Source organism: Symphalangus syndactylus, chromosome 18 (genome assembly GCF_028878055.3).
Source record: "Symphalangus syndactylus isolate Jambi chromosome 18, NHGRI_mSymSyn1-v2.1_pri, whole genome shotgun sequence".
Classification (NCBI taxonomy): domain Eukaryota; kingdom Metazoa; phylum Chordata; class Mammalia; order Primates; family Hylobatidae; genus Symphalangus; species Symphalangus syndactylus.
The window spans coordinates 24,931,587-24,950,763 of NC_072440.2; the positions used below are offsets into that span (position 1 = coordinate 24,931,587).

The 19,177-nt window shown below is 45.8% G+C and overlaps 1 pseudogene; it reads left to right on the plus strand.

Annotated features, from left to right (window-relative positions):
* Nucleotides 1-18,596: 18,596 nt before the first annotated feature.
* Nucleotides 18,597-18,697, plus strand: LOC129468686 (uncharacterized; annotated as a pseudogene).
* Nucleotides 18,698-19,177: the final 480 nt, after the last annotated feature.

Sequence of the window (19,177 nt, forward strand, 5' to 3'; positions counted from 1 at the left end):
AACAAGGAAGCACAGAGAGATTAAAATACACACAAAAAAATCAATTGGCATTTGGTAAATTGTGCGGCTTCTCAGATTTTTGCAGGAATATTCTTCTGAAAAGGATGTTAAAATGGGACTTTCCTATTGCTTCAGAATTGGTCCTGGGACCTACAACTGAAAGCAACAGGTACTAATGACCTCTCATTGTGAAGAGAGCAATGAACACATGGGACCATTTAACTACCATTAGAGCTTATATAATGGTTTGCAGACCTGGCCTTACTACAATCGACCACATGAATAGAGAAAGACAAACACTGAGATCCTTGGCCTTGTGGGGAGCGTAGCGCCCGCAGTGAAAAGGGTTTTTACCTTTTCTTCCTTTGAAAGTAGGAGGGGTTGCTTTCTCTCCATCTACAGTGTCAAGTCAGCAGAGCTTTAGGAAATTGCTTGTAGAGATTGGAGTGCCCATAAGAAAGATGCACTGGCTTCTCACTCCCCAGCAGAATGCTGGCTATGCTGTTAAAAATTCTGCCCTCCTCAATACTACACTGGAGAGGAACGGGGTCAGAGACTTGTCAAGAATGTTTAATACACCCAGACATGGTGGCTCATGCCTGTAATCTCAACACTTTGGGAGGCCAACATGGGAGGATCACTTGAACCCAGGAGTATGAGATCATTCTAAGCAACGTAGTAAGACCCCACCTCTAAAAAGAAAATAAAAATTAGCCAGGTGTGATGTCATGCACCTGTAGTCCCAGCTACTCTAGAGGCTGAGGTGGGAGGATTGCTTTACCCCAGGAGGTTGAGGCTACAGTGAGCTGTGATCATGCCACTGCATTCTAGCCCGGGTGACAGAGTGAGATCCTATCTCATTAAAAAATAATAAATAAATAAATAAATAAAGGATGCTTTAAGCACTTATCCCTGCGAATTTAGGAGTGTAAGGAGGAAAACTTTTCCTCTATCCTCTTATATTCCTTTCTGGATGAAAGAGTGACGCTCAGACTTAAGACCACGGCATACCGGTTCGGCCAAGAGATCTTTATTGGAGGCAGCAGGCTAGGCAGGGCAGGAGAGAGAGAGAGCGGTGGGGGGGTTTGCTTGTTTTATGCCCAGGAGGGCTGCGTGGATGTTTGTGATTGGTTGGGGTGGGGCTTAGAGCGAGGTGGGAAAAACACCTCTCTCTGGTTTTTCCTTTGGCGGGCTTGCATTGAGGAAGAAGAACCCGGAACCAGCGCCATTAGGGTGCTCTAGTTACCTAACATTCCTCCCTTTTTTGTTTTTTAAGAAGTGGGGAGGTGGGCATCGCTGTTCATCCGGCTACTTCCTGCTGAATGGGGGCATCGTGGGAAGGAATATTGGAGGACTGTAGGGGCAGAGCAATAGCAGGAGGCCAAGGAAGACAGCACTGAAGGTGAACACTTCCCGGGGTGTGAAGTCTAAAGATGTCCCTTGTAAGTAGAGGTCATCTATGGACGCTAGCCAGCTGTATGGCAGGGAAGGATCTGCTATGAGCCACGTATCTTCTTGGAGGGCCTGGAGGCGGAGGCCATGGGTAGGTGAGTACTGGTCATCTTCTTCGGTTGCTAGGAGTTGGTAATGCCTGATGAGAAGCTGGTTAAAAGTCTGGTTAGATAAGGAGGAGATTCGTTGTTGCATGAACTTTATTAGACAGAGGAGGAGGTACAAAAGGCCGCTATTCCTAGGAGGGGTCCGAGAAATGGTAGGACCCAAGCTAAAAGAGGCATTTTTAGAGTGTCCCAAAGTGAGAAGCCTGTATTCGTTTCGAGGAGTTTTTGTCTTATGTCATTAAGATTTTTTATGTTAGTCTCGACAACCTGGGACTCATTAATAAAGTAACAACAGCTTTCTTGGAGGAAAATGCATGTGCCTCCTTTTTCAGCTGTCAGCAGGTCTAGGGCTCTGCGGTTTTGGAGGACTACTCCGGCTAAAGAGGTGATTTGTCGTTGCAGGGTGGCTAGTGACTGTGCAGTTTGTTCAAAAGTGGATTCTAGGTGTACCTTTAATTCATTAACCTGCAAGACTCCGTATCCGAGGGGGGTGGCCCCTAGAGTGGAGCCTAGAAGGGAGGTTGAAGGGAGAGGCCAAGCATGGCAGGTATAAAGACAGCCCGTCTTTTTCTTGGGGCCTGATTTATGGGAGGGTGGTTAAGGTTGAAGGTGGTGGTCCCTTCGGAAAGGAGAGGAGGGTAAGTTGTGGCACGAGTGTGACGGGCAAGCAGGTGGTATTGATGGAGGAATTGATTGTTTTGTAAAGAGTGTGGTTACACCAGAAGAAGTATCCATTGGGGGCGGAAGAGTTAGGGTAGGAGGTGGAGGTATTGCAGAAGGAAAAGGATTCAGGGGAGTCTGTGTAGCAGGTAACGGCCTGGGACGTATTGAAGAGGGGAACACCAGATATTAAGGGGGTGTTGGGGCGTGGTGAATGATCAGAAGTGTTGGTAGTGTTTGGGAGGGTGACAGGAACAGCAATAAGTGGTAGTTTATTGAGGCTGGCACATAGGAAGCAGTTGGAGGGAGAGATATTAGAGGCGTTTAACAGTTAGATTCCTTCCTGTAGAAGTAAGAGCCAGGGTTGCTGTACTGAGACGGAAACAGAGGAGGAGTCTAGCTGCTGGAGGAGGTCTTCGGCGGCTTGAGAGATGTCGCTGGAGACGCCGGGAAGTGTGAGGAAAGGAAGGGGGGCACTGGGGCATGATCAGGAACTTATGAGAGCATGTTAGGGGCGGGGTGGTCTTTGGCTGCATGGGGTGGCCCCCTACTTTGACTATAGGAGGTCCAGAGATGGAGACAGCGCCTTAATACTCCTGCAGAACCGAGGAAGTAGGAGGGAAATGACGAGACGCCTACTCACCGCAAGGGGCACCCTGGGCTCCTGCGTGGTGATGGTGTGTGTCGGGAAGAGGTCCTAGGGCCCCGTCAGTCGTAGGCTGCCAACTTAATGAGATCGGCTTTAGGACAGGGTCTGGCCCATCTCCCCCAAGGGAGCTGGGGCAGTCGGTCGCCCAGTGGCCGGATTGTTGGCACTTGGGGCACGGTCTTTTGGGTGGCCTGGGATTAGGACACTCACGAGCCCAATGACCTTTGTTCCCACACTTAAATCAGGGTCCAGGGGGTTGGCAGTGAGTGGACATAGAGGCAGGGCGTCTGACAGGTTGGGTTGGGGCCTTGAAGGCCTGAGCCAACATTTGGCACTTTTGCCTCCTTGCCTACTTGTCACGGTTGTGGTAGACTTTGAATGCGGTGGCGAGGATCTCGGTCTGCGGGGTAAAGGGACCTCTGTCTAGCCTTTTTAGTTTGGCCCGCATGTCTGGGAAGCTTTGTGCAAAGAAATGGAACATGAGAAGTTGTCTGCTGTCGGGGGCTTTAGGATCCATGTTGGTGTATTGTTGGAGTGCCTGTGTCAGGCGGGCGAGGAAGGCAGACGGGTTTTCATGTTTTTCTTGGATGATTTTGTGGAGTTTATCAAAATTGACTGCCTTTTGAGCTGCCTTCCGGAGACCTGTTATTAAACAGGTGGCAAAGTGGTCTCGGGCTGTGACACCATCTTGGGAGTTATAATTGCAGCCAGGATTGTGGTCGGGGACTGCCTGCACCCCGATGGGTAGGGCTGGGGTTGTTGGCGGCGGCGCGGTGGCGGAGGGGCGAGGTTGGGGATGGTGATATGGCGGCGGTTCGTCAGCAGGGTTAACATCGGAAGTAGGAAGGGGAGGGGGTTGGGAAAGGCTTTTGGAGTGGAGGCGAGCCATGACACTTGTTGTGGTTAGGGTTAACAGGGACAGAAAGAGGTGAGGCTTATCGTCTAATAGGAGAAGCTAGGAATATGGAGGATCTCTGCCCAATCTCCCACGCGCACAATCATTGTAAGGGCCCTGGGGAATGTCAGGGTCTAGGGTCTCATAAGGGGCCATTCATTTTGGTTGTCTAAGGGGTAGGTTGGCCAATCTTGTGTGCAGAATTTGATTAGGCGCTTGGGTTTAAGGTCAGCAGCAAGGCCTAGGGTAGCCAGATTGTCTAAAAGGCATTTTAGGGGAGAGTCGGCCGGCAGGGATGCGGAGCCTCCCATGGACGGAGAGGCAGTGAGGGCTAAGAGGGCGTCCCCTAGTTAGCCGAACACTGTAATCAGGTTCAGGGCCTTCAAGGGTTGGTCGTCACCAAGGTGAAGGGACTGAAGGGCCAACAGCATGGCTGAGGGACCGTGAGCCACTTGGTACCAAGATTTTTGTATGTAGCCAACAGTATGGCACGGGGCAGAGGCTCAGGGTGGAGGCTCAGGCCGGAGGGGCGAGGAGGAGAGGGAGAAAACTCTGTTCCCTGTGGGTCAAGGAGGGGAAGCAGGAGTCTGTCGCCACAGTATAGGACTAGGCAGCAGACTATGGAAGGGGACTTACCAAACAGGAGCCGGTGGTGGATGCGCTGTTTGGCGGACGGGAAATTGGGCGAAGGCCGGCCGGGTCCTGGTCTGAGTCTGAGTGTGACTGGGGTCCCACCGGAGGTGGGGAGTCCCAATCCGAGTCACGGCACCAATGAAAGAGTGATGCTCAGACTTAAGACCACGGCACACCGGCTCGGCCAAGAGATCTTTATTGGAGGCAGCAGGCTAGGCAGGGCAGGAGAGAGAGAGAGAGAGAGAGAGCGCGCGGTGGGGGGTTTGCTTTTTTTATGCCCAGGAGGGCTGCGTGGATGTTTGTGATTGGTTGGGGTGGGGCTTAGAGCGAGGTGGGAAAAACACCTCTCTCTGATTGGTTTTTCCTTTGGCTGGCTTGCATTGAGGAAGAAGAACCTGGAACCAGCGCCATTAGGGTGCTCTAGTTACCTAACACTGGAGGCCTGTGAATCAAACTGTCAAAAGACAGATTAACAGAAGAGAAGGCATAAGAGTTGTATAGATGTTTTTACATGGAGAGGGACTTCATAGAAAAGAAGTGAAAACCCAAAGAGGTGGTTAGACTTGGGGGCTTATCTACCATTTTAACAAAGGGGGATAAGTTATGGAGAAGTGACTAGACAAAGGAAAAGAGGGTTGGCTTTCTAGAGGCAGCAAATTGTGGGAAGGTGACTAGGCAATGGATAGTAGATAAAGATTGTTTAGTAAGGTTTGTTATGTAGACTCAAGTGATCTCCAGGGTCATTCACCTCTTCCTGGTACAGGAGAGGGGACCACCTTTACAAATGGAAATTTATGTTACATTTACAAAGGGAAATTTATGCTCTGCTTTTAGACAAATGTGGAGTCCTAATTAGGGAAAAGGAGTCAGGCTGGTGGGACCAAGGGAAAGCAAAAAGAGAAAGCTGATTAGCTGTAAGTCTGCCTTTCTTCATGGTCCAGGACACATAGCCTTCCTGCACAAAAAGCTCACAATCTTCCTGCACCCAGCACTCACCAGATACCTGCAAGTTAGCTCACTGCAACCCTGGCATTATCAGTGCTGCACATAGCACTCTTCAGCATAAGCACCATTCTATAACATCCCCAGCAAGCCTTTGTTTTCTTGCAGACAGCACCTTCTCTGCCTTGCTGCCTGTTGCAATCTTGCAACATTTTTTCATAGTTTTCTAATAAATCTGCCTTTACCTACAACTGTCTTGGTAAATTCTTACCCCTGCACCACTGGCCCCAGATATTTGCCAATCACCCATGACAACAATAGGGGGAGGACAGAGAGCTCTTCTTTTGTCTGCCATTTATTTTTATTTTTTGTAGAGATGAGGTCTGACTATGTTGCTCACGCTGTTCTCAAACTTCCAGCCTCAAGCGATTCTCTCGCCTTGGCCTCACGATGTGTTGGGATTACAGGTGTAAGCCACTGCACCTGGCCTGGCATTTCTTAATTGTCTTTAACTCAAAACAATCCTGATGCCAAAGTGGTGTATTTTGGGATATCATATTCTGATCCCTCTTAGCGGCATCCATGAACAGATTCTGATGCCTACTGGGACCCCAAGTTAGGAAGCTTCTTGTAATTTCCCAAAGCAGAGAGGGGAAAGAAGCAGTGGCAAGTGGGCCTGGAAAGAAAAGGATGGACACATGAGCCTGGATGGTTCAGAAAAGGATTTTAGTGGCTCCCCCTGGCTCCACGAGAAGAAGCACAGAGGTTAGAGTTGCTGCTCTGTGCCTCAGCTGCCCATTCTGTAAAATGAGGACGGTAAGTACGTACCTCACCAAGGTCAGAATTCAATGAAATAGTATATGCAGAGGCTTTGAACAACACCTGCACATCACACTGTGTAAGTTAGATATTATTCTTACTGTATTGGTTGGCAAGTGCTACAAAAGTGCCATGGAACAAGCCACCCCAAAACTCAGTGGCTTAAAACAACCATTGTTTATTATAACATACGCATGTCTGTGGGTCAGCTGGGATTTGGCTGACCTATGCTGGGCTTTGCTGGGCAGCTCTGTGACTCATTGCAAATCTCGAAGATAGCCAGGGTGCCTCTGCTTCACCATGTGTCGGGAGTGCCAACCTCAGTCTTGGGCTGCCATTACAAACTGCCTTAATTAGAAGGTTAACTGCCTTTGAAGTTCAGCACTCTGAGTTCTGAGCTTGTGTTGTGCCAGACCCCTCTTGACTCCAACAGGGATGGCACCATGTCCGAAAGGCTAAAGAAGAGACCCACAGCCAGTGAAAGAGGCATAGCATTTATTGGGATTTAAGTACAGGGCGGTCTAGAAGTGTCAAACTGAACAGGAAAAACACTATCACCATCCTTGAAGGGGGATCTGGGTGGCGCATCTCCATGTTACCACATCCGGAATCAAAAAGGCATGGATTCAAATCCCACCACTGACACTTATTGTGTGAGCTCATGGAAGTGTCTTAACCTCTCTGAGTTTTGGTTTCCTCTGTAAAATGGAGACACGGTCCCTTCCAGGGCTGACTGTGATTAATCCGGCAGCTTTGGGACCTGAGGAACTCTGCATAGGTGACTTTTTCAGAAAACTAAAATTTATTCCTTGAGCATCACAAGTATCTCTATTTTTCCATTTTGGATGGAAATCTTTCTTAACCATGTTATGCATCTCCCTGCTTCCTTAAACAGAAGATCCTCAAGGAGATTCACCTTTTCTTGATTCAGGGTAATATGTGCTGCAACTGCTTCAGGCATTTTTGTCTTCTGTCATATCTAAGTACCACTGTGCCAGTCTCTGACAGCCCGCAGGACTTACAGCCTTTCCTAGATTGTTGCTTCTGGGACACTGGGGGCAGGGAAGCCAGGCAACCAAACCTGAGGAACAACCCCAGGCAGAAAGAGAAAGAGAAGGAGGAGGAGAGGGGAAGGAGGAGGAGAGGGGAAGGAGGAGGAGAGGGGAAGGAGGAGGAGAGGGGAAGGAGGAGGAGAGGGGAAGGAGGAGGAGAGGGGAAGGAGGAGGAGAGGGGAAGGAGGAGGAGGGGGAAGAAGGAAGAGGAAGGAGGAGGGGAGGGGTGGAGGGGAAGGAAGAGAGGGGAAGGAGGAGGAGGAGGGGGTGGGTGGAGGGGGAGGAGGAGGAGGGAGGAGGGGAAGGGGAGAGAAGAGGAGGGGAGGAGAGGAAGGGGAGAGAGGAGGAGGGGAGGAGGGGAGGAGGGAAAGGAGGGAAGGGAGGAGGGGGATGGGGTGGAGAGAAAAAATAGATGATAGGTGAGAGATTAATAATAAATGACACACAAATGATGGATGGATGGATAAATGAAGATGACAGATATTGTTAGAGATAGATGATAGGTAGATAATAGTCTATATGATATGTAGCCATGTATCTGTCTATATATCATATCTATATGATAGTCCTTAGATAGTCATATATGGATAGATGATAGATAGTCTCTCCCTTAGGGAAGATAGAGAGACAGACAGATAGATGGATAGGCAGGTGCTCATGACTATAAATATATGTCACCTATACAATCATTGTTAACAAAACATAGGACCATATTGTGTGGATACATCAAAGTATTTAACTATTCTTGTATTGTTAGCTATTTAGATTGCATCTAATTTTTCACTGTTACAAATAACACAGTGATAGGCATCTCTGTACACACGTTCAATTATATTCTCGGGGATATGTTCCTAGAAGTGGCATTGGTAGTTCAAAATGTATGCACATTTTAAAGATAGAATTACTTTTTATTATACAAAATAATGCAGGTGGCTTTTGGAGGTGGTGAATATGTTTATCACTGTGATTGTGGTAATGGCATCGCGGGTGTACATATGTGTCCAAACTCATTAAATTGTACGCCTTAGACACTTGCAGTTTTTAAAATATACAATTATACCTCAATAAAGCTGATTTTTAAAAAGTATGCGGACTACAAAAAAAGGGAAGGCTGTGTGTGTGTGTCTTCTACAATCCCACCAGCCAGAGATAACCACTACTGACCACAGTAGTGGACTGTTTTCCAGCCACGTATAATGTGATGGCCATGAGAATACACCATGCAGACCTCCTACTACCAGGGGCATGATTGACTGAGGGCCCCAGGTTTTGTGTTTGAAACTCTTCACTTCATTTGCATTCCCAGGTAATCACTGAGCGACGTGGAGTACTAAGGCAGGCATATTCCTGGGAGACACGAGATTCCTTTGGTGGTGAACTTGGCTGAAGGAGGCCCCAATGGGCCTGCTGAACTTGCCTTAGACTGCAGGATGATCTAGGATGCCTCCACCCTCTCCTTCACAGGGCATCACACTTGCATCATAGTCTGACTATAATAGGGAACATTATGTTATTTATGTTCATAAACTCCCACAGAACTACACTCTGTATTTCTATAAACGCATATATCTGTAAATAGAGATTAAAAGGCCTGGAAAGATACACATGAAACTGATAACAGAGAGGACTTCAGGAATTGGGGAAAATGGCCCCAAGGTAGAATTTTAGATTTGTCTGTAATGCTTGATTTTTTTAAAACGATGATCATATATTCGTGTATTACTTGTGCAGCTAAAAATACAGAGCTATTTTTAAAATGAAACATATTTCAACCCAATTCTCTCTTATAACCTTTAGGGCTAGGTTTGACTTGGCCACAAACCAGGACCAGCTGCAGTGGATTGGGACAAAACACTGACATGTCTAGCATAATTATTGCCAAAACGCTTTCAAGAAGCGATGCCAATGTATACCCTAATCTAGGCAAAGATGACAAAAATAATAACATTCATTGCTGGTTCTGGTTTTAATTGATGATTCTTTGATTGCTACTGAAGATGAGCATTTTTTTCCCATGGCATTTTGGCCATCTTCTGGACGTGGTAGGGAGAGGATGCCAATTTTTCCACTTGCTCCTAGGCTGGGAAATGCCCACCTCCCACAGCCTAGGGACCAGTTAATTAACGCCTGCCCCACCCCCTCTAGAACCAAACAACCGACGTTCAGCGAACTCCGCCTCCGCAGAAACCTATACTTTACCCCACACCCACCGGAGTCATCACTATTTGCTTTACAATAGAAAGAATCCACCAGTCACATGGGCCTGTCAAAGCCAAGCCTTCTGGGGAGCATTGGTCTGCATTAATAACACCATAGATCCACAAGGGTGAGTCTCCAGCTGCGCTGTAAGCGTGGATGCCAGGAAGAGATGGGGAGAAGCCCTGCAGGAGCCCTCAGAGACTCCATATGCCCAGCTCTCTTCCACGTAGGCCTTGACAGCTTGATGTGAGATGGCACCTCCTTGACAAGTCTCGCTGTGCCTCATCCACCACCAGTGTTATTAACTCATTACCTTTCATCCACGCGGGCCAGCCCACTGCCAGCCCCAGCCATTGGCCTGCACCCTCACCCTCCGTGGGCTGTCTCATGGAGGAGGGTGTTGCAAAAATTTGCGCTACAACCTGGTCCTGTTGGGAGAGTCCTTTCCTGCTCTGGGCTCCACTCGAAGCTGACAACCCTTCATGCTTCCTGGAAGAGCATCCCTAGGTGTAGAATTTGCTGCCTCCAGCACCCAAAGAACCCTGCCAGTCATTGCGCTTCTTTGCCAAAACCCTGTCTCTAAAAAAAAAAAAAAGCCAAGCATGGTGGCATGGCTCTGTAGTCCCAGCCAGTTGGAGGCTGAGGTGGGAAGATAGCTTGAGCCTTGGACAAGGAGGTGGAGGGTGCAGTGAGTTGCGGTTGTGTCACTGCACTCCAGCCTGGGTGACAAAGTGAGACCTTGTTGTCTCAAAAAAAAAAAGAAAGAAAGAAAGAAAAAAAGAAAAAAATATGAAATACCAGTTCCAATTTCCAATGTTTATAAATAAAGCCTTATTGGGTTACAACTGCACTTTAGCTGTATCCCAGTAAGGTTACAAGACGTGATAATTTGTCTTTTACTTTGGAGTAGATGTACCAGCATTCTCCTGATCCTTAGACTCCTAAAAAAGCTTTTGGGTTTTGTTAGTTTGTTTTTAGTTGAGACAGGATCTCACTCTGACACCCAGGCTGGAGTGCAGTGGTGTGATCATAGCTGATTGCAGCCTTGACCTCCTGGGCTCAAGCAGTCCTCCAACCTCAGTCTTCCAAGTAGCTGGGACTATAGGCATGCACCACCACATCCAATTTTTTCCTTCTTTTCTTTTTTTCTTTTCTTTTTTCTCTTCTTTTCTCTTCTTTTCTTTTTCCTTCCTTCCTTCCTTCCTTCCTTCCTTCCTTCCTTCCTTCCTTCCTTCCTTCCTTCTTTTCTTTCTTTCTTTTTTTGAGACAGGGTCTCTTATGTTGCCCAGTCTGGCCTCAAACTCTTGGTCTCGAGTGATTCTCCTGCCTTGGCCTCTCAAAATCCTGTATGCCAGGATTACAGGCATAAGCCACCATTCCCATCCCTAAAAAAGTGTTTTTTAGGAGTCCAAGAATCTTTTTGTTGTTGTTGTTTTGAGACAGAGTCTTCCCCTTTCACCCAGGCTGGAGTGCAGTGGCACGATCTCAGCTCACTGCAACCTCTGCCTCCCGGGTTCCAGTGATTCTCCTGCCTCAGCCTCCCAAGTAGCTGGGATTACAGGTGACCACCACCATGCCTGGCTAATTTTTGTATCTTTTTTTTTTTTTTTTAGTAGAGACGGGGTTTCACCATGTTGGCCAGGCTGGTCTCAAACTCCTGACCTCAAATGATTTGCTTGCCTCAGCCTCCCAAAGTGCTGGGATTACAGGCGTGAGCCACCATGCCTGGTCCAGGAATCTATTAAATTTATTATAGTAATAATAGTATGGTAGGAGAAAAATGGTAGGCACCACAATTTCTCTTGGGGACAGAACTGCCTTCATTCAGGAAAACGTCTTGATACTACACTTGATGCGAGCAGAAGAACCAAGGGAAAAAAAGAGGTGGCCAAGTCGCATATTCAAAATGAATTGGAACTTGGGAAAGAAGTGAACGGAGAAGCTAGCTCACAAGGATTTCTGTGACATGCACCCAAGTATAATTGTCAGAAGGTTAAAAAATAACTCAGACAAATACATAGTGAACACATATCAAAGACTTATTTAACTCATTTATGAAGGAAACAGCAGGAGGGTAAACTGGTTCAGAGATAGGAAAACCAATGCACACACCCCATCAAATTTACACACACACCCATGCACATACATTTAGTGGGACCAAGAAAGATGGAATGAATGTCTGAGTTAAATACAAAATTAGTTAGTCATCTACAGAACAATAAAACCTTTAGGCTAATCCACCATCTGTTCTTGTATGGCCCATGAACTAAGAATTTTTTTAAACAGTTGACAAAAGAACAGTATTTTGCAGCACATGAAAATGATACGGGGTCAGGTGTGGTGGCTACGCCTGTAATCCCAGCACTTTGGGAAGCAGAGGTGGGAGGATCACTTGAGCCCAGGAGTTCAAGACCAGCTTGCGCAACATAGCAAAAACATGTCTCTAGAAAAACAAACAAAAAAATTAGCCAAGCACGGTGGTGTGCACCTGGAGTTCCAGCTACTTGGAGGCTGAGGTGGGAGGATAGCTTGAGCCCTCGGCAAGGAGGTAGGGGCTGCAGTGAGTTGTGATTGTGTCACTGCACTCCAGCCTGGGTGACAAAGTGAGACTTTGTTGTCTTGAAAAAAAAAAAAAAAAAGAGAAAGAAAACAATACGAAATACCAGTTCCAGTGTTCATAAATAAAGTCTTATTGGGATACAGCTACACTCATTCATTTATGTGTTTTCTGTGGCTGCTCTCACATTGTAATGGCAGAATTGACAGCAAGAGAGCCTATACGGCCCACAAAGCCTAAAATATATATTATCTGTCTCTTTACTCAAAAAGTTTGCTGGCCTCTGTTCTAGGATAATGACATGTCAATAATCTTTGAGGTTATTATCTTCTCTACAGGACAAAAATCACTTGCAACCTCAATTTTCTACAATTTAACAACTAATGTTATAGAATCTGGGCCCTAATCAATAATAAAATCAACATTACATCCTCTAGAGAATCAGATAACCCTTAGGCAGACAGTTTTCTAATTTGATTTGGAAGTTATGCAGCTATCTTTTTGCTTTATTCCAAACTTTCAGATAATTGGTCTTCACACTTGAAACCAAAAGATCGGTAATATAAACTCGATGGTCTACAATTTGTGATCTAGAAGGCCACTTCCTCCACAGGACTTCTCTGAATTGAAGATCTGAAAGCCCTTTTAGGAAATTAGAATGTTGAGGCTTCTCACTGAGCAGAGGACAATCAGGTCTGTTGAAAACAGGAGGGACTGCAGAAAGAAGGTGGCTTGAAGGTTGAAATTTGTGAGCCTGGATGCATGGTGCCACCCTCAACAGGTGGCTAGGGCCAATGGCTGACTGGTATGGAGGTACAAGAGTTCTGTTCTCTTGCCTCAAATCACAATAAACTCTGGGGTGCAATTTAGACTCTAGAGCTCACCATGGTATCAGGTTGAGGGTAGATTTCCCTTTCTTACTTACTTTATTCCAGGCTTTCTTACTTCTCTTCTTTCCATACAAATTTCTCCGGTGAGCACTCCCTCAATAAGTCACATACATCTTTGTCTTAGACTCTGCTTTTAGGAAATGTGAGCTCAGAGAGCAGGAATTCCTGAGTATCTGGAAATTGTACCTGTTAAATGCTGGTCTGGGGGTTCTGAGTAGATGATAACGACTCTCCATCCCTCTATGAACATGTGAAATGTCAAATTCTAACATGTCTATCTCATAAATTCAAAATATCCCCATGCCCCTTAGATGTTTCTGTATTGATAAGATATAGGAAAGAAGGGAAGCAAAGGTGGGGTGTGCTATGGCACCATATGGTGACTTCACCCTCATGACCCCATCTCAGAAACATGTGGCTAAGAGGTGGGAGGCAGGGGCTAGAAACAGGAGAAATATGAACTGGCATAAATATTCCAATGGGATGAAATCCCATCATTAGCACTTGGACTTTGGGTCCAGCCTGCTGGGAACAAACTGTGAAACTCCCTGGGTGGGCAATGACTCTGTGATGTATTGATAAACCTAAGATCCAGAGTAACCCACAGTTAAATAGAAAAACCCACCTACCCTAGGGCTGGTGAAGTGGGGGTTGGAGGTGATGGCTAAGGAGTACAGGGCTCTCTATGTGGGAGCACCTTCACAGGCTGCTTCGATCTCCTCACAGCATGGTTGCTAGATTTCAAGTGACAGGAAGTAAATGCTGGGAATTAGTTTTTCTCTTTCTTTCTTTCTTTCTTTCTTTCTTTCTTTCTTTCTTTCTTTCTTTCTTTCTTTCTTTCTTTCTCTTTCTCTCTTTCTTTCTTTCTTTCTTTCTTTCTTTCTTCTTTCTTTCTTGCTCACTTGCTCACTTGCTTGCTTTCTTATTTCTTTCTTCCTTCTCTCTCTTTTCTTCTTTCTTTCTCTCTCTCTTTCCTTTTCTTACTTTTTCTTCTATCTCTTTTCTCTCTCTTCTTTCTCTTTCTCTCTCTCTTTTTTCTTTCCTTCTTTCTTCTTTCTCTCTGTTTCTTTTTTTCTTTCTTTCTCTCTTTCTCTTTCTTTTTTCTCTCTTTCTTTTTCTCTTCCTTTCTTTCTTTTGTTTTCTTTCTTCTTTCTCTCTTTCTTTCATACAGGGTCTCGCTATGTTGCCCAGGCAGGCCTTGAACTCCTGGGCTCAAGCAATCCTCCCACTTCTGCTTCTCTAAGTGCTGGGACTAAAAGCATGAGCTGCTGCATTCTACAGCTGTGAGGTTCCTGAGGTCTGGCCCTGGAAACTGGCATGGAGTCACTTCTGCCATATTATTCTAGTCAGGTGGTCATAGAACCCAGATTCTAAAGAAGGGAACATAGACCCCTATCTCTCTCAACAGGAAGTGTGGCAAACAATTTGGGAGCCATGTTTGAAAACAGTCACATGGAATAAACATGGGCAAGGAGAGATGAGTGGGTTCTAACAGAGGTCCTGGCTGGGTGCAGTGGCTCATGCCTGTAATCTCAGCACTTTGGGAGGTCAAGGTGGGCGGATCACTTGTGTCTAGGAGTTCAAGACCAGCCTGGGCAATATAGCAAGACCCCATCTCTACAAAAAATGAAAATAAAAAATTATCCCGGCATGGTGGCATGCATCTGTAGGCCTAGCTACTCAGCAGGTCAAGACAGAAGGATCACTTGAGCCCAGGAATTTGAGGCTGCACTGAGCTATGATTGCACCACTTGTACTTCAGCTTGGGTGACAGGGTGAGAGCCCCATCTCTAAATAAATAAATAAAGAGAGGTCCTGATTTAGTTTATCAATCCCACGTAAACTAGAGAGAAAATAGCAGAAAATGTATGGGTGAAACCTTTGGTGATGGTTAATTTTTTGTCAATTTGGCTAGGCCACAGTATTCGGATATTTGATCAAACACATCTGGATGTTGCTGTGTAGTTTTTACATGAGATTAACCTTTAAATCAGTAGACTTTGAGTAAAGCAGTTACCTTCCTTTGATGGTTAATTTTATGTGTCAATTTGAATCGGTAGACTGAGTAAAGCAGATTGCCCTTTCTAATGTGGGTGGCCTCATCCAGTCAGCCAAATGCCTGACTAGAACAAAAAGGCTGACCCTCCCCTGAATAAGAGAGAATTAGTCTTGCTTGACAGCTTTCGAACTGGAACATCAGCTTTTTTCCTGCCTTTGGACTCAAACTGAAACATCAGTTCTTTCTGGGACTCAAGCCTGCCAGCCTTCAGACTGGAACTACACCAGCAGCTCTGCTGGATCTCAGGCCTTCATATTCAGGCAGGAAATATACCATCAGCTCTCCTGGGTCTCCAGCTTGCCCATCCACCCTGCAGATCTTAGGATTTCCCAACCTCCATAATCATGTGAGCCAATTCCTTATAGTAAGTATATCTCTTCTCTGTGTGTGTGTGTGTGTGATGTGTGTATCCCACATCCTACTGGTTTTGTTTCTACAAAGAACCCTTACACATCTCCATAATGTGGGTGGGCCTTATCCAATCCATTGAAAACCTTAAGAAAAAGACTGATCTCCCCCATGCAAAAGGGAACTCCACCAGCAGACTTTGAACTGCAGCATCAATTCTTCCCTGGGTCTCCTGCTTTCCTACCCTGCAGATTTTGGAGTTGCCAACCTCCCTACTTGTGTGGGTGCCAATTCCTTAAAATCAAAATGTTTAGATATTTATTTATTCATTGATTTAATGCACATCCTGTTGGTTCTGTTGCTCTGGAGGACTCTGACTAACATGCCTTTCAGTGAGGAGTAACTCTGGCCATTAGTCATCATGGCCTCATCAGTGACTTGTTATCTGGCCACTCAAAGTAGAAGCTCATCTGTGAGAAGAAGAAATAGAAAGGGGTAAGCAAAGAGTCAGGCAGAGTGTCCACCCCACTTAAAGGAGAAGGCTTTAGAGGCCAGCGCAGGTGGTAAGACCCTTCAGACTGTCCTTCACATTCTTCCACCCACCTAGCAACATCAAGGGCATCATAGACCCAGAGGTCTTTCTCAATGTTGTCCTCCCAATGTGGCAGCCTGTACAGCCATTGCAAAGTAGGACACAGAATTACAGGAGGAAGTGGATGTTCTGGGATTCTTTAGCCTTATCTTTGGGGCTGTTGACTGATCGAGGAAAGAGAGAGCCTCAGAGCATAGCAAAAGGATGGCAGGGCTAGGAATCAGAAAGCCCTAGTTCTTGCAGGAGTTCCAACACTTACTATTGCTGTTAGTTGAGCCCATTACTCAAGCCTCTGTCTATTCTTCAATAAAATGGGGATAACAGCATCTCCTCTGCCTATACATGGACTAGAGTGTACACATTAATTGAGCTAACAGGTCTGAGAATCTGCATATCAGTCAGGGCTGCATTTCAGTCAAGAGAGGCAGCATCACCAGGAGATGTATGTCCTAAGGGATTTATATAGCGATTTGACCCTACACAATGGTGGGAGCTGGGGACACAGTCTACATGAGGCCGTTGTTTCTGTGTCTTGTGCTAGAACCTGACATCCATGGGACAGATAGGCAGGAAAGGATGACAGACATGAAGTGGAGGATCATGAGGACAAACGGGAACCTGAGAGACTGAGCTGGAACTAAGAGGACAGGCCAGAACTCACGTAGTTCTCTCACTGCCTCCAAGTCTCCAGCATCAATGATGGGAGAATCCTGCAGCAGTAGCTGGTGCTCTTCATTGTGCAGCTTAACGAGCATCTGAGCCAGGAGTGGAGAGAATGGAAAGAGGATCCAGGAACTGTGGGCCTGGCTGCTTCCCCAACCAGTCAGGTGAACCAGCAGATAAGGGACAATGTGTGTGAGCTGCATCGCCCCCTGCAGGCTCCGGCCTCCCCAGACAGAAAGCAACATGGCTGCTGCCCCACGTCCACCTTCTGAATCTTACTCAAAATGTCCCTGTGGCTCATGTCAACCTGGAACTCTGCACGGAAGTGAGTTCTGAGGAATGCAGTTCAATTTTCGCTAAGCTGGCACAATACACATCCATCACAATTTGTCACACCCAAATTACCAGGACAATAAAAGGGGAGAAAATCCAAAAAGCTTCTTTCCAGCAGAGCTCATTTAATTGGAAGCATATTGGGGCCATGAAATAGCTTGGTGTCAAGCCAGACCCCTATTGACTCTAATAGGTTTGGCACCATGTCCACCAGGCCAAAGGAGAGACCCAGAGCCAGTGAATAAGAAAAAGGGTTCACTGAAGACTCGAATACCGAGCAGTCCAGGAGTCCCAGGCTGGACAGGAGGACCACTACCATTTGTAAAAAGCATGCAGTTTATATACCAGTTTTCACTTAGCATCCTCCACCTAGCAACCTCCACCTAGCAATCTCCATTTAACCCAACACAAAGGGCCTTGATCCCCCAGACAGCCTGCATTTCAAGGGATAAGCCAGAAATTCAGATGCCCTTCATAGATAAGGAGTGAATCTTCAAATTGGCCACTCCCAGATTCTTTAGCTCAGAAATCCAAACACACATTCTTCTTAAACCATAGGATCATTTTCAGTATATGCTTGAGTTTTCGCTGTCAGATGCATCTGCCATTCCCTTGGTTATGGACAGCTCTCTGTAGAGTGGAGGTAATAATATTACCATCATGAAATTACACACAAGTGACTTTTGTTTTTCACCATGCAGTTGTTGAAGCACTTTGGAAAACCCAAGGCCTACAGTTCCTTCATTTCTTCTATTAAAAATAATTAAGAGACCGGGCCTGGTGGCTCACGCCTGTAATCCCAGCACTTTGGAAGGCCAAGGCAGGTGGATTGCTCAAGGTCAGGAGTTTGAGACCAGCTGGGCCAACATGGCAAAATCCTGTCTCTACCAAAAATACAAGAATTAGCTGGTTGTGGTGGTGTGCACCTGTAATCCCAGCTACTCAGGAGGCTGAGGCAGGAGAATCACTTGAACCCGGGCGGCAGAGGTTGCAGTGAGCTGAGACTGCACCACTGCACTCCAGCCTGGGCAACAGAGTGAGACCCTATCTCAAATAATAATAATAAGAAGAAGAAGGAATATTATTCAACCACAAAAGGGAATGGAGTTCTGATGCATGCTACAACACAGATGAAGCTTGAAAACATTATGCTTAGTGAAGTAAGCTAAACACAAAAGGACAAACATAGCACGATTCTACTGAGAAGAGGTACCCAAAGTAGGCAAATTCATAGAGACCGAAAGCAGACTGGAAGGGCTATGGGGAGGCGGGAATTGGGAGCTATTGTTTAACCAGTGAAGAGTTTCTGTTAGGATGGATGAAAGAGTTCTGGAAATGGTCTGGGAGTGATGGCTCACGCCTGTAATCCCAGCACTTTGGGAGGCCAAGGCGGGAGGATCACCTGAGGTCAGGAGCTCAAGACCAGCCTGGCCAACATGGCGAAACCCTGTTTCTACTAAAAATACAAAAATTAGCCTGGCATGGTGGCATATGCCTGTGATCACAGCTACTCGGGAGGCTGAGGCAGGAGAATCACTTGAACCGGTAGATGGAGGTTGTAGTGAGCCAAGATTTAGCCACTGCACTCCAGCCTGGGTGACAAAGTGAGACTCCATCTCAAAACAAAAACAAAAACACCAAGAAACAAAAAAAAAGTAACACTTCTGGAAATGGATAGTGGTGATGGTTGCACAACATTGTGAGTGTGCTTCATGCCCTGAATTGTACACTTAAAACATGGCCAAGGTGCTCATTTCAGCAGCACATATACTAAAATTGGAATGATATAGAGAAGATTAGCATGACCTCTAAAAAATGTAATAATAAGAAAAAAATGGCTAAGCTTAGAGGAATGCTGAGAAGATTGTCAAAGGGTGCAAAATCTCAGACAGAAGGAGTATATGTTGTTTTGAGTTCTATTGCACAGTGAAGCGAATATAATTAATAATAGAGTATTGTACATTTCAAAATTGCAAGAGAGTACATTTCAAATGCTCTCACCACAAAAACATTTTAAGTATTTGAAGTGATGCATATGTTAACTAGCTTGATTTAATTATTCCACACTGTATTCATAAATCATAACATCACTTTGCACCCCACACATTTATGCAATTATAAATTGTCAGTTTACAATAAATGACTTTTAAGTTTAATGGTAAATTTAAAGTTAATGGTAAAGCTAAAATGGTAAATTTTGTTGTGTATATTCGATCACAATTAAAAAGTAAATAAATGAGTGGGTACCTACTATGTGCCTGGGAAAGCTCCATTCTCTCCTGTGGGTCTGATTTAAAAGAACTTCCAGGGCCCAAATCCAGAGGATT